Source organism: Oryctolagus cuniculus, chromosome 9 (assembly GCF_964237555.1).
Source record: "Oryctolagus cuniculus chromosome 9, mOryCun1.1, whole genome shotgun sequence".
NCBI lineage: Eukaryota > Metazoa > Chordata > Mammalia > Lagomorpha > Leporidae > Oryctolagus > Oryctolagus cuniculus.
The window spans coordinates 12126051-12141122 of record NC_091440.1 but is presented as its reverse complement, the minus strand read 5'-3'; the positions used below and the strand labels follow the sequence as shown (position 1 = coordinate 12141122).

At 50.0% G+C, this 15072-nt stretch overlaps 1 protein-coding gene and 1 long non-coding RNA gene across 3 annotated transcripts in view; one reads left to right on the top strand and one right to left on the bottom strand.

Moving 5' to 3' along the window:
• GGACT (gamma-glutamylamine cyclotransferase) overlaps nucleotides 1–1631 on the bottom strand; it is a 41727-nt gene extending 40096 nt beyond the window's left edge. The window contains exon 1 of one of the 2 annotated variants that reach the window (XM_008260150.4): nucleotides 1507–1631. The gene's annotated coding sequence lies outside the window, so the exon portion shown is untranslated. Of the gene's footprint in view, nucleotides 1–734; nucleotides 1056–1506 lie in introns of those variants that run through there. The other variant, XM_051850486.2, reaches the window with a different exon arrangement.
• Nucleotides 22–13275, top strand: LOC103349105 (translation initiation factor IF-2). Its single transcript, XR_011378683.1, has 5 exons — nucleotides 22–96; nucleotides 178–436; nucleotides 1153–1958; nucleotides 6021–6218; nucleotides 11065–13275. It is a non-coding gene; the product is annotated as a translation initiation factor IF-2 (long non-coding RNA).
• Nucleotides 13276–15072: the final 1797 nt, after the last annotated feature.

Here is a 15072-nt window from a genome sequence, read left to right as displayed (position 1 = left end):
AGATGGCCTTTGCTGGCGGGCATGGCCCAGCTGCAGAAGACCCAGCTGACCAGCTCACCTTTCTCCAGAACCTTCTCCTTCCCCTTCGCGCCTGGTGTCAGCGCCCCATAGGTGGGCCTATGAAAACCCACCCTCCATCAAGGTCCAGCCCACACGCGCCCTCGCCCACTCCTCCAGGGAGGCCTCAGCTCTCACCGCTGCCTCCTTCCTGACATTCTGGCTGCTACCAACATCGGCGACTTCACAAGGCCACACAAAGCCAGAGACTTCGGAGAGGTCTTTCTGGACACGTGTGGAAGCTTACACAGAGTGAGCTCCGCCGGCAAGCCCTGGGGCTCGGGAGCGCCTCGCAACCTGAACAAGGCCCTCTTGCCCTTCTCTACTTCCCTGACTGTATTAATAACAGTGACCTTCGACTGGACAGGGCCGGCCCGGTGTAACCAGGGCGCCGTGAAAAAACTCCAGGAGCCAAGGCTGACCCACGCGGACAATTTCTAGAGAATACTAACGAAGAGAACGAACCTCTTGCAGCCACTTTTCCTAAGGGCCCTGCCCAAACACTGGGGCCCGACACCTCCATGCCAGCCCTTGGGGCGCCCCACCCAGGGAAAAGCCCCGGCTAACAGTGAGCACAAAGCCTTCCAGTGACTCCCCTTCGGGAGCGGCCGTGAGATCGTCCTAGGTCTATGTGAAATAAAGAGGAAAAGGAACACATCTCTGATGTGTCCACACACCGCCCAAGTCACCACGAACGACGGCCGGCCCTCTCCACGTCTCCCAGCCACAGTGGAGGCCCTGCTTGGTGAGGGCCACCGGTCCAGAACAGTCCAAGACACTTCGACTACTGGGCCCCCCACGAGCCTGGAGCAGCTGGCTCTGCAGGAACGCGCAGTTCCTGGAAAACGAGGCATTCTGGGAAACGAGGCCAAACCAGAGGCCGTTTCTGTCTGAACACTCCAACGCATCCAGTGAGGTCAGGGAGCGGCCTTCCACGCTGGGAAAACAGAAGAAAGTGTGTCTGTGTGAGGGTGAGAGACAGAGAGACCTACATTTTATATGGGTCAAGCCAGAAGATTGACATCTTTTTTTTTTTTTTAAATTCCTGGGACATTTAGCAAAACAACCTGCTTTTTCTTTCTTTCTTTCTTTAAGACTACAAATCTGGCGCCTTTTTCTCCTCTCTGCACCACCAGCCCCCGAGAAGCCGGGAGTCGGCAGCCGCAGGGCGAGCTGAGCGGGTGCGTGCGTTTCCCGCCCAGCGCGGGCAGCCCGAGCAACGTCTCCACAAATGGACTCCCGACACCAGCGCGGGGCCCTCCCGGCAGGGTTTCCGGTCAGAAACGTGTGGGGACGGCCGCCGCCTCGCCCGCCCCGTCCCCACGCGCGGCCCCGACCCCGTCGGCTCCCGGGGCACGCGCTCCGCCGCCGCACGTCCCCGCCGGCTGACCCGGCCCTCCCGAGCTCGGCCCGCGGCGCCCCGAGTTCCCCCGCGCCCCGGCGCCTCACCTGCGGCCGAGCCGGCGCCGTCGGGGAGAGCCCGCTGGGCGCCGCCGAGCGGAAACGCCCGGCCGTGCCCGCGCCGCGGCCCCCAGGCCGCCCCGGGCGGCGCCCCCTGCAGGCCGGACGCGGCGCCCGAGGCGGCCACCGCTGGCCGCGCGCACCTGGCCGCGCCGCGCGCCGGGGCCCGCGCAGCTAAACCCACGTCGCGGCCGACCCAACTGGACACGCGTGGGGTGTGCTGCATACAGGACGCGGACACGCGAGCCCCACGCACCTGGGGACGCTCCTGGCCGCACGTGTCCACGCTAACGCACCTGGACGCCCGTGCTCAGCCGTGACAGATGCAGACTTAACACCTGGGCCGCAGGGCTTCTGACTCAGGAGCCCGAGCCCACGCACACTCATCCCCGCCCGCTGACACCGGTGCGCGCACCTCCCAGGCCTTCCGCGGGAGACAGGTAACCGACCGTGTGGTCAGCTGCCCCCTTATTTACCGATCCCCCCTTAAAAAAAAAAAAAAAAGCTTTGGTTGTTTTATTTAACTGGAGAGCTTACTTAGCACCTGTCTCCTTGCCCCCTCCCCTCCCCCCGCCCCAGCACTAGATTTAAGCCTCCGCAGGTGGAAGACTGAGGTTTCTGGACATGTGCTTTTCTTTCTCTTTCTTTCTTTTCTTTTCTTTCTTTCTTTCTTTCTTCCTTTCTTCCTTTCTTTTCTTCCTTCCCCCCTCCCCTCCCCTCCCCTCCCCTCCCCTCCCCTCCCCTCCCCTCTCCTCTCTTCTCCTCTCCTCTCCTCTCCTCTCCTTTTTTTGACAGGCAGAGTGGACAGTGAGAGAGAGACAGAGAAAAAGGTCTTCCTTTGCCGTTGGTTCACCCTCCAATGACCGCCGTGGCCAGTGCGCTGCGGCCGGGGCACCGTGCTGATCCGATGGCAGGAGCCAGGTACTTCTTCTGGTCTCCCATGGGGTGCAGGGCCCAAGCACTTGAGCCATCCTCCACTGCACTCCCTGGCCAGAGCAGAGAGCTGGCCTGGAAGAGGGGCAACCGGGACAGAATCCGGCGCCCTGACCGGGACTAGAACCCGGTGTGCCGGCGCCGCAAGGCGGAGGATTAGTGAGTGTGGTGCCGGCCTGGACATGTGTTTTTCATGTGGGGTTTAAGCAATGCTACTTTGGGGGCCCAGGTGACAGGGAAGACACAGAGATGGGGCAGAGGCCGCTTCTGCGCCCTGCCCCGTGAGAAACACCAGGCATCTCGGTTATCAGACCAGCAGGGACCCCTTGGTCGCTTCCTGCCTCCTCCCCCTCCCCCAATTCCTCGTGCCTGAGCATTAGCCGAAAGCTTTTTCTAAACATTTCCAAGAATGCTGGTGTACAATTCCCATGGAAATCTAAGAGATCGGCTTCATAAGCCATTAGTTTTCAGTTTTTTTTTCCTCTTGGACAGTTCGTGATTAAATTGAAAGTATAGAAAGTCCTGCCTCGTGTGTATTTTTAACACATGAATATTCTTGAGTAGTGGTATTCTAAATTATGTTTGAAGAGAAAAAAGTGCTTCATCATTATTGCATTTTTTTTTCTTTTTTGTGTCAGCCAAGGAATGTGAAACAAATAGAAGGAAAGTAGGCCCAACACAGACTAGGGCATGTGGGGTGAAAAATTGCAGAGAGCATTAAGCAATACTTTGTAAAAATGCATTAACTGATTTATGTATTTTCATTTTATGTATGAGAGACAGACTCAGATATCTGCCATCCATCCACACTCATTCACTCCCCTAGATAAATAACCACAGCAGCCAGAGCTGGGTCAGACTGAAGCCAGGAGACTGGAACCCCATCCCGGTCTGCTCCGTTGGGTGGCAGGAACCCAAGTACTTGAGCCATCATCTGTCCACTGCCCCTAAGGCAGGGAGCTGGACTTCACGGGGTGGAGGTGGATCTTTGGCTAGGCACTCTGATGAGGGTTGCAGTGCCAAACTTGGGCAGCAGAAACAGTTTTGAAATGCGCTCCTAGCTAAGCACTGTCAGCAACACCTAGGAATTTAGAAACACCATCTGGGCCCACACACAGGCCTCCTGAGCCAGCAGCTCTGGGAGTGGGGCCCAGGGACAGGCATTTTGACAAATGACGGCAGTGCTGGTTCCATTTGGAGAGATGCGGTTCATTGAGGATTTAGTCCAGTGCTTTTCAAAGGTAAATGTGCATGTGAACCAAGCGAGGAGAGTTTTAAATGCAGATTCTGGAGTGGGCATTGTGGCAGAGCGGATTAAGCTGCTGCGTTGTGATGCCTGCGTGCCCTATCAGAGTGCCTGGGGTGGAGTCCCTGCTCCCCTGTTTCTGATCCAGCTTCCTGCTAATGCATCTGGGAAGGTAGCAAATGGTAGCTCAAGCCCTTGGGTCCTTGTCACCACATAGGAGACCCAGCTAGAGTTCCTGGCGCTCAGCTTCAGTCTGGTCCAGCCTTGGCTGTGGCAACCATTCGGGGAGCAAACTAGTGGACGGAAGGTATCTCTCTCCTCCTCCCTCTGTCTCTCCATATCTCTTTCTCTCTCTCTCTCTCTCTCACTCTGCCTTTCAAATAAGTAAGTCAGTCTTCTAAAAGTGCAGATTCTGGACCAGCCGTCTAGGAGCGGGGTGAGGACTGCGCAGGTGCATGGATGCAGCTTAGTGAGGATTTATATTACTGTCCGTGGCGCACGCTGTGAAGAGAGCCCTGACCAGGCGAGGCTGGGGTGCTCCCTAGCAGAGACCAGAGTCTCAGGGTTTTGAAAGGGGAAGGATCAGGCTGTTGAGACAAGTCCTTGGCATGCGGGTTTCGGGCTGGTGGGTTACGTAGGAGCTCTTGGCACGCCAACCACCCTGGTGGTTTCTAGAAGCTGGGTGGCCTCACCGGGTCTGTTAGGATGCGTCCAAACCGTTCAGCTGAGTCATTCACTGCCCGGGTTCACCTCACCACGGGGCTGGGTTTCTGCTCATCCAGGCTGTCACTCTCCCGACTCCCGCCCCCTCCAGCCTCGGTATCATGTGGCCAGCAAGTTGCTCTGCATATGTTCATCTCAGCAAATATTTCCTTCGCCAGCTCCAAGGAGCTTAACCAGGAAGTCACCTTTAACCAGAATTATCCAGCTTGGCCATTTTTGGTCCTTAAACGCCAAGTTCTATTGTCTTGGTCTGTGTTGTGCAATAGCAGAACCCCGAGGCGGGGCAATTCATCAGGAGGAGAGAGTTCGTTCCCAGCATTCTGGAGGCTGGGAAGTGTTGGGTCACAGTGCTGGTGGGTCTGGTGTCTGGTGAGGGCCCAGTCTGATTCCAAGATGGCACCTTGTACACTGCTCTTGCAAAGCGGGGGAAACCACTATTCTTTACAGGGCAGAAGGACACAGGGAGAGCCTGCTGCTGCAAGCCCCTGTAGAAAGGCATGAAGCCCGGGGCCGGCGCGGTGGCACGCTAGGTTAATCCTCCACCTGAGGAGCCGGCATCCCATATGGGCACTGGGTTCTTGTCCTGATTGCTCCTCTTCCAGTCCAGCTCTCTGCTGTGGCCTGGGATAGCAGTGGAGGATGGCCCAAGTGCTTGGGCCCCTGCAACCACGTGGGAGACCAGGAAGAAGCTCCTGGCTTCAGATTGGCGCAGCTCCAGCTATTGTGGCCATTTAGGGAGTGAACCAATGGAGGGAAGACCTTTCTCTCTGTCTCTCTCTCTCTCACTATCTGTAACTCTATCTGTCAAATAAATAAATAAAAATCTTTTTTTTTTTTTTTAAGAAAGGCATGAAGCCCACCCTCATGGCCAATGTGTCATTTAATTTGAAAGCAGCAGGATTGTTTTTTTCTTTTCATTCTGTTGAGTTATTTTCCTTGGTATAACAGGTCTCAGAGCTGAACAATTTGCCCAGCAAAGAAATTAATGAATGGGGAAAACCAACCTGAGAGGCTCCATTCACACACACTAAGTCCTGGCATTTCTGGAATTCCTGTTTTACAGATGATGGAGGCTGCTGTCAGATTTAAAAAAATAAGGCATTGACCTTTTCTGCACAAAAGATTTGCAGCATCTTTTCTAAAAAGTACATGAATTCGCTAAGCAATTGCAGTTAAGAATGTTTATTATTGGCCATCTTCTCTAAGTTCAGGAATAACAAGGAAGGACTGAGGTGAAGCACAATATGACATTATTTCTTTAGTTTTGGTGCATAAATCTCTAATCACAAATAGGGGAATTTTCAGAAGTAGTGCTCTTACCAGCCAGATAGGCCATCCGTCAGGATGCAACTGGTCACATCACCAAAGCCATCGCCATCCATAACTTCCCTTGGTCCCCGTTACACCACTGCTGTTTTTTCCTGAAAATGGAATCAGGCACTGGGCCCTGACATCCAAACAGCAGCTCTTTAAAGGAAATGCTGCCAACCTAGCGCCTAGCAATGCAGACATCACAAGCTGAAACGAGGCTCGACGCCACCGAGGGGCCAGGTGCCCTGCACAGAATGACCCGCGTCTCATTCCCACTCTTGCACAACAGCGTGAGCCACTCCCGCCCCCGTTCAGCACAAGAAACGACTCTGAGGAGCAGAGGAAGCTGCCAGTACACAGCACTGCCAGGATCTGAGCTCCATCCAGCTGAACCACACACTCGTGCTCATTGACACGACGGTTGAAACAGGGAGGCTGGCGAGCGGATGTTGAGAAGAATTATTTTTTATAGTTGAAACTTCTTGCTGTAAGTACTACTTCCAATAAATAATCCTAAATATGTAGTTCTGTCTGTGGTGAGCTCTCATATGCATGATCAGTGAGTGATCTTTATCAGTTCCTCCCCGTGTCCATGGGGGATGTGTTCCAAGATCCCCTGTGGGTGCCAGAAACCATGGGCAATACTGAGCCCTGTATATACGGTGTTGTTTCCTGCACATACGTACCTCTGATAAAGTTAAATTCATAAATTGAGGGGGCTGGCATTGTGACTCGGCATTGCTGACCTCCCCTATGGACGCTGGTTTGAGTCCCAGCTTCCAATCCAGCTTCCTGCTAATGTGCCTGGGAAAGCGGAAGAAGATGCCCCTGCCACATGGGAGACCCAGATGGAGTTCAAGGCTCCTGGCTTCGGCCTGACAGAGCCTTGGTTACTGCAGCCATTGAGGGAGTGAACTAGCAGATGGAATCTCTCTCTCTCTCTCTCTCTCTCCCTCCCCCCCCCACCCTGTCTCTCTAACTCTGCCTTTCAAATGAATAAACACATCTTTTTTACAAAATTAAAAATAAATTGGGCATTGTAAGAGATTAACAGTAACAACTAATAAAATAGAACAATGAAAATACTATGTAACATTTAAGTGAATGTGTTCTTTTGAACGAGTCAACACAAATATGAGTATTTTGGGACTGTATTTGACTATGAAAAACTTAAATGACTGAAAGTGAAATCAAGGGCAAAGGGGGACTACTGTATGGTAAAGATCATTTTACAGGTGTGAGAAAGAGGTCAGGTGGCTTGACCAAGATCTTTTGATTGGTACACGGCCTGCCTTGTCCATTGAGAGACCTCCATGGATAGAGCTGCAGGGCACAAAGTCAGGTGTGCTGGTTCATTGCAGTGAAGGGAGACTGAAAGCAGAGGAAGCTGGTGCTGCATTACCAGAGAACAGTTAGGGGAAGGCTGGGGTGCAGGTGAAATATAAAGAAAACAGCGCCCTAAGGAGCTCAGGGCAAGCACAGCTGGGCACCAAGTGTCCATATCGGGTTTGGATTGCACAGTGGACTCAGGGTCCTGTGTCCCTGGAGGTGCAGTGTTATATGGATGTCGATGGTGCATCCAGAATCCACCTGGCTGCAAACCAAGGCTGCTTGTTTGCGTCAAAGCAGCTGGGACCCCCGTGTAGGCTGCTTCATTCTTACGATTTTAATCAGCAATGCTTTTGATGGTCAGTGCTTTTCCAGAACAAGTCTTCGAGGTGAGTGAGAAAGTGGCCAGCACCCAAATGGGCTTATTTGACTCTTTCCACGGTGGTGGTGGTGCGTCCTGGGCACAGATGCTGTTTCCTGTCCCCCTTGCAGCTGCCTTAGTCTTCGTGACCACAGCCTGGGGCGCACAGGGCTTTGTCAGGCTCAGAGGCTTTTACCTTCTCGGGCCACAGCGGCACTGGATACCTGCAACGTATTTTCTTTCCACAGGCTGTGGGAAGGAATTTCACACGCTCTTACATTTTTACAATAGCTTTTCGTGAGGATTTATAGAAGTGTGCAAAGCAGCTTACTTTTACTGCTTTTTCCAGAGGACCTCCAAATGTGAGTTTAGCTACTTTTTTTAAAAAAATTTATTATTCATTTAATTTATTTGGAAAGCAGGAGAGCAAGAGCGAACGAGCGAGAGAAAGCACTCCTGTCCATTGGCTCACTCCCCAAATACCCACAACAGCTGGGGGTTGGCCAGCCCACAGCTGGGAGTCAGGGACTCAATCCAGGTCTCCAGTGTGTGTGGCAGGGACCCATCTACTAGGGTCATCACCTACTAACCCCCAGGGAGTGTGTTAGCAGGAAACTGGAGTCAGGAGTGGAGCTGGGACTCAGACCCAGGCACTCTGGCATGGACGCAGGCTTCCCAAATGCAGTCTTAAATGCCGTACCAAATGCCCAACCCTGTTTTGATTGTCTTAAACATTTTTTTGAGGGACAGAGAGAGAGAAAGGAACACAGACAGCGATGCAGAGAGAACTCCCTTGTGCTGGCTCACTCCCCAAATGCCCACATTGGCTGGGCCTGGGCCAGAGCAGCAGCCAGGAGGCAGGAACGCAATCCAGGGCTTCCACTAATCCAGCTGAGCCCTAAATGCTCCTTGCCATGGTCTGCGACGGCAGGCAGCTGGAATCGGGAGCTGGAGCTGAGCATCCTGCCTCGGCGTTCTGATACGGGACGTGGGCGTCTTTAACCAGTGGGCCACTTACCCTCCCCTGGTTCAGTTTTCTAAGAAGACCAAGCATCTAAGCATGTTTGAGAACTCCTGGTTTAGTCCAGCCTTCCCATTTCATAGGGGAGAAATTAACTAAAGCAGCAACAAGCACCATTATTTGTGTTAGGAGAACTGAGGCATGAAGTAATTTAGCAACTTCTCCTGGTGCCACGTAGCCAATGGCAGGCTTAGAATTATTTGTATTTAGTTCAATTGTTGGAGTTTTAGAAAAACAAAAAGTTTTTTTTTGCCAGAAAGGCTGATGCTAGGATAGATGTCATACCCATGGTCCCATTATCCTGACTTCAACATGTCATACACATGATACCATCTCACCTTGCTCAGTGAGGTGGCAGCTTTGAGCCAGCACTGTAAAAGCTTTGTCAGAAAGTTCTGGGAACTACCAGTTCTGCTACTATTCAAGACAAATCTCAAGTCTGGCTATCAGAACTAATGCTATTGAAATTCAACTGCTGAGACAAAATTGGTTTTAAAAGATGGATTAAAGTGCAATTTAAATCTAGAGGGAAAAGCATTTTCTCAAACACTTATCACAAGTGGGAAGCAGAAAGCCATGTTTGTCCTTGAGAAATGCCACATATTTAGAAATAAAACCATTAGGACATAGGACACTCAAGGCAGTTTTGATAAACAATATAATAGATTAAAAGTACTTGAACTAATCAGGCTTAGAAAATAAGTGATCACATTTCTGAGTCATTTCATTACAGGATAAATTAAGCAAACTGAGTTTTTTCTTCTTTTTTTGATGCTTTATTTTATTTATTTGAAAGAGTTACAGAGAGAGTTAGAGCCAGAGAGAAGTCTTCCATCCACTGGTTCACTCCCCAGATGGCCGCAATGGCCAGAGCTGCGCTGATCTGAAGCCAAGAGCCAGGAGCTTCTTCTGGGTCTCCCACACAGGTGCAGGGGCCCAAGGACTTGGGCCATCTCCTACTTCTTTCCCAGGTCATAGCAGAGAGCTGAATTGGACGTGGAGCAGCTGGGACTAGAACCAGTGCCCATATGGGATGCTGGCACTGTAGGTGGCAGCTTTACCCACTATGCCACAGCATTGGCCCTGAGGTTTTTTTTTTCTTTTTTCTTTTTAAAGATTTATTTATTTATTTGAAAGTCAGAGTTACAGAGAGAGAGGAGAGGCAGAGAGAGAGAGAGGTCTTCCATCCGCTGGTTCACTCCCCAGTTGGCTGCAACGGCAGGAGCTGCGCCTATCTGAAGCCAGGAGCCAGGAGCTTCCTCCAGGTCTCCCATGCAGTGCAGGAGCCCAAGGACTTGAGCCATCCTCCATTACTTTCTCAGGCCACAGCAGAGAGCTGGATCGGAAGTGGAGCAGCCGGGACTCCAACTGGCACCTTTATAGGATGCTGGCGCTCCAGGCCAGGGCATTAACCTGCTGTGCCACAGTGCCAGCCCCCTGAGGATTTTCTCTCCTTCAGTTACTCACTGAGTGCTATTATCTGCCAAGTACTGGCCCAGGGCTTTCTGTATCTTTTCTGAGGTAAACTTTCCAATAGTTATGTGGGAAAGGTAGTTCTGTTCCCATTTTACAGATGAGCAAGGTGAGAGCCGAAAGGGTAAGTTTCTTGCTGTGTTAATTTTCTTGGATTGCTGCAACATGTTACCACAAACCAGGGGGCTTAACCCTCAGAAATGGATTGTTCCGCAGCAGTCAGAAGCCAAGGTGTCCGCAGGGATGCACTCCCCTGGAAATCTATTTTTTTTTTGACAGGCAGAGTGGACAGTGAGAGCGAGAGACAGACAGAAAGGTCTTCCTTTACCGTTGGTTCACCCTCCAGTGGCCACTGTGGCCAGCACACAGCGCTGATCCAAAGCCCAGAGCCAGGTGCTTCTCCTGGTCTCCCATGGGGTGCAGGGCCCAAGCACTTGGGCCATCCTCCACTGCACTCCCTGGCCACAGCAGAGAGCTGGCCTGGAAGAGGGGCAACCGGGACAGATCCAGTGCCCCGACAGGGACTAGAACCTGGTATGCCAACACCGCAAGGTGGAGGATTAGCCTATTGAACCGCGGCGCCGGCCTCCTCTGGAAATCTCTATGGGACAATCTACCTGCTTCTCCAGTGTTTGGTGGCACCTGGTGTCTCCTGGCTGGTAGCAGCATCACCCTGGGGCTGCCTCTGGTGGCATCAATCCAAACTGTGGTAGGTGTGCGTCAAGATGGGCTTTGGCTTTAAAAGTAATGGAGGAGTGGGAGTGAGAGAACTTTAAGGGAGGAAGACAACTAGTCACAAAAGTGTGAAAATTTAGGACCCTAAAGATGGGGGCTATGCAGCAAAGGATAAAAAACCAAACAGAGAGCTATACTGTTACTGCAGGTTAGTGCTGCCTCCTTGGTCAGGTTGGGGGAAATGAGTGAAGCTTGCGAGGCGTGCGTGCCTGCCGGTCATCATTCAGAGCAGAGCACAGGACGAGGCTCTGACTTGCCCGATTGGGCATTTCCATCCCTGAAGGCTGGTCTAGAAGTGGACAGTAAATGCAGTTGATGACATACGTGGGGAATTCTATTTCCCAGATGGCCCTAGTGAGGTTTCCTATTTCACCTGCTCTTTCCACAACATGATACTCCCTTCCTTTGAATCAGAATGGACCTGTGACCAAGACAGGAGGTACTTACTCTGTGGCTGCTGAAGCTGGGTCAGGAAAGATGCTGTGGCTTGTGCTCGACTCCCTGGGAACCCAGCCTGCATGCTCTGAGACCACGCAGGAGGAAGCCCCAGCATCTGATGCAGAGGCCTGGGGTTGATACTCTAGGTCCATCCCAGTGAGGCCATAGCCAACATCAGCTGCCAGATGTGGGCGAGTAACCAAGAATTCAGATGACTTCAGGCCCCAGCCTTTGTGCTAATACAGTTCGCACTGCAAGGAGCAAGGGAGGAGCTCTGTGGGAACCATTCAACTGGCAGAAGCATGCGTGTCACAGTCAGGATAATGCTGTTTGGCCAAATATCTGGGCACCTCATGGCTCAGTCAAGTTGACACACAGAATTATTCATCACAATGAATAAAATACATTCTTGTTATTAAAACAAAAGCCACTATGTTTTGGAGCAATCAATAACCGAAACAACCCATTTCTAACCTACAACTGGAAGCTGATTTGTACAGTAAGATAATAGTAACTGTAGGAGAAAGTGGCTATACAGCCAGCTGATAAAAGGCAAGACAGAAATAGCAGTGTAGGCACAGTTAGTCCTGGATCCAAAGCTTTAGGAAGGCAGTTTTCCAGAAGTTGTCAAAGCAACTAAAGAGGATAGGAAGAGTCTCAGCTTTCAAAAATGCAATTATGATCCCAGCGAAAGAAAAAGATGGGGAGGTACATAAAACACACATTAAAACAGAAAGTTCAATATTTGCAAACTATGCAACTGATAAAAGAGTAATATCCAGAATCTATAAAGAGCTCAAGAAACTCATTAACAAAACACACAATCCAGGTAAGAAATGGGCAAAGGACTTGAACAGGCATTTTTCAAGAGAGGAAATTCAAATGGCCAACAGATGTATGAAAAAATGCTCAGGATCACTAGCCATCAGGGAAATGCAAATCAAAACCACAATGAGGTTTCACCTCACCCCACTTAGAATGGCTTTCATACAGATATCAACACACAACAAATGCTGGCGAGGATGTGGGGGAAAAGGTACCCTAATCCACTGTTGGTGGGAATGTAAACTAGTACAGCCATTGTGCAAGACAGTATGGAAATACCTCAAAAATATGAAAATAAGTCTACCATATGACCCAGCCATCCCACTCCTGGGAATTTACCCAAAGGAAATGAAATCAGCATATGAAAGAGTTATCTGTACCCCCATGTTTATTACAGTTCAATTCACAATAGCTAAGATATGGGATCAACTGGATAAAGAAAATGTGGCGCACACACGCGCGCACACACACACACACACACTATGGAATATTATTCAGCCGTAAAAAAGAATAAAATCCTGTCTTTTGCCACAAAATGGATGCAACTGGAAATCATTATACTTAGTGAAATAAACCGATCCCAAAAAGACAAATACAATATGTTCTCCCTGATCTGTGATAAACAATAGAGCACAAAAAAGTAATGTATATGAGCAAAATTGACATTTTGAGATCCAATGATTGTTTTAGCCCTAGTCTCTACTGTTGAGGAGGTATTTTTTTTCTTCTTACTATTTGTTGAATTTTTTACTTAATGCAGGGTTAATCTTATGAGTATAAAATAAAATGAGGCCGGCACCGCAGCTCACTAGGCTAATCCTCCGCCTTGCGGCACTGGCACACCGGGTTCTAGTCCCGGTCGGGATGCCGGATTCTGTCCCGGTTGCCCCTCTTCCAGGCCAGCTCTCTGCTGTGGCCCAGGAGTGCAGTGGAGGATGGCCCAAGTGCTTGGGCCCTGCACCCCATGGGAGACCAGGAGAAGCACTTGGCTCCTGCCATCGGATCAGCGCGGTGCGCTGGCCGTGGCGGCCATTGGAGGGTGAACCAACAGCAAAGGAAGACCTTTCTCTCTGTCTCTCTCTCTCACTGTCCACTCTGCCTGTTAAAAAATAAATAAATAAATAAAATGAAAGATAATTGTAAGAAATTAAAAGAATAATAAAAGGAGAAGGAGGGTAGGGTAAGAATATCACCATACTCCCAAATCTGTATGTATGAAATACATGAAATTTGTTCACATTAAAATTTTTTTTAAATAATTAAAAATTTAAAAAATTTGGAAGTTCACCCTTAAACAGACGTTTAGACACGTTCAGAGGGCAGGACAATACGACACGGGTTATTTGTAAGAATTACATCAGGAAAGAGAAGCAGAGATTTCCTCCCCTTCCCTTCCTTTCTCTCTTTTTTTCTGTATAAATCTTAGAGTTCACATCATTTCATCTCTTGAAACTTAGTATTTCTAAAAAGATACACATACTCTGACAGAATCATACCACTGTCATAGCAACAAATATAGCATTTATTTATAAGCAGCAGTCTCAGAAATGTCATTTTATAGTTTTTATTTAAAATTAGGAATCAAAGGGGACTCTTGCTTAGATTCAGGTGGAACACGTTACTCCTGCCGAGATGTTCCTTGTGGGCTCTGTGTAGTTCCTGTAGCCGCGCTGTGGGAAACGCATGTTTGGGTTCCCCGTCTGCCGAGGCCAGGACTGGTCAGTGGGCTCAGCTTGTACCCGTCTGGCCCCTCCTGCGCTGTTGTCCATCAGTCTTTTGTCTGATGGTTTTGTCCGCTGCTGGTCTTTGATCAAATCAGATCATTCACTGGGGGTGGAGCGGGGGCAGGATGATTTTCCCACAGCCAGTCTCTGAACATTTATTAGCTCTGATTGGTTTACAAAGAGGATGCTTCTCCCTACTGAGCTGTTCTAAAATCCAGTTTCAAGAGGGCATCAGATTAGTCCACTTAAGCCTTGGGGACAAATACGAGAGATATAGTTAATAGGTTTTCAATAATTAAGAAAACTCATTAGACTGATGGCAATAATAAATGTCTTTTCTTAAAAGATTTTATTTATTTGAGAGAGAGAGAGAGAGGTCTTCCATTTGTTGGTTCACTCTCCAGATAGCCACAACAGCTGGAGATGGGTCCATCCGAAGCCAGGAGGCTCTTCTGGGTCTGCCACACGGGTGCAAGGGCCCAAGGACTTGGGTCATCTTCTACTGCTTTCCCAGGCCATGGGCAGAGAGCTGGATTAGAAGAGCGGCAGCTGGGACACGAACTGGTACCTATATGGGATGCTGGCATCACAGGTGGAGGCCTAACCTACGATGCCACAACACCAGCCCCAAATGTCTTTTTATTAAAAAGGAAATAAAGGGCTGGCTTCCTACTATGCAGTCAGTGCCTACTCTGCTCCAGACAAATGCTTCCCATTAGAAATACAAAGTGAGCTGCTCATGCAAGCTACAGATGTAATTTTGAATTTATTAGCCACCCTTAGAGGCAAAAAGAAGCAGGGGAAATTAATTATAATAAGGTGTTTAACCCAATACATCTAAAATATTATTGATCCCATGGGTAATCATTATAAAATTATCAGGGTACCTCAAATTACTTTCTCACAACAAATCTTCAAAAGCCAGCCTGTGTTACACTTGTAGCCCATCTCACCTCGGGCAGGCCACATTTCAAGTGCTCAGAACCACCTGTGGCTGGTGGCTAACGTACGGACAGTGCTACGGTAGACATTTCATTCATTCGCTTTCATCCTCACAAGAGCTTTGGAGGTGAGGCATCATGCTGTGCCCAGCGTGAAGCTGAGGTTCAGGAAGGCTGACTTTCTTGCCGTCTGACCAGGGAAGGCCGCAGTGGGCCGACTATAGATATACAGGGTGTCTACAGGTGCTGCGTCTGGACCTCCTAACTCACAGGAGCTTTGCTTCCTCTTCCGCGCTGCCAAATTCCACCAGTTCAGGGTCTCACCCCTTTCTTCTCAAGTACTTTCTCATTTATAGATCACACCCCTCTCAACAGGCCGACAGCCCACCCATCTGTGCTGAACTGTACGAGGTTCCTCGGCACCTTCCACTCCCTTCCTGCATTCTCTGATCCATCGCCAGCAGACTCCTCAACAGTCCGCATTTCGCCAACCC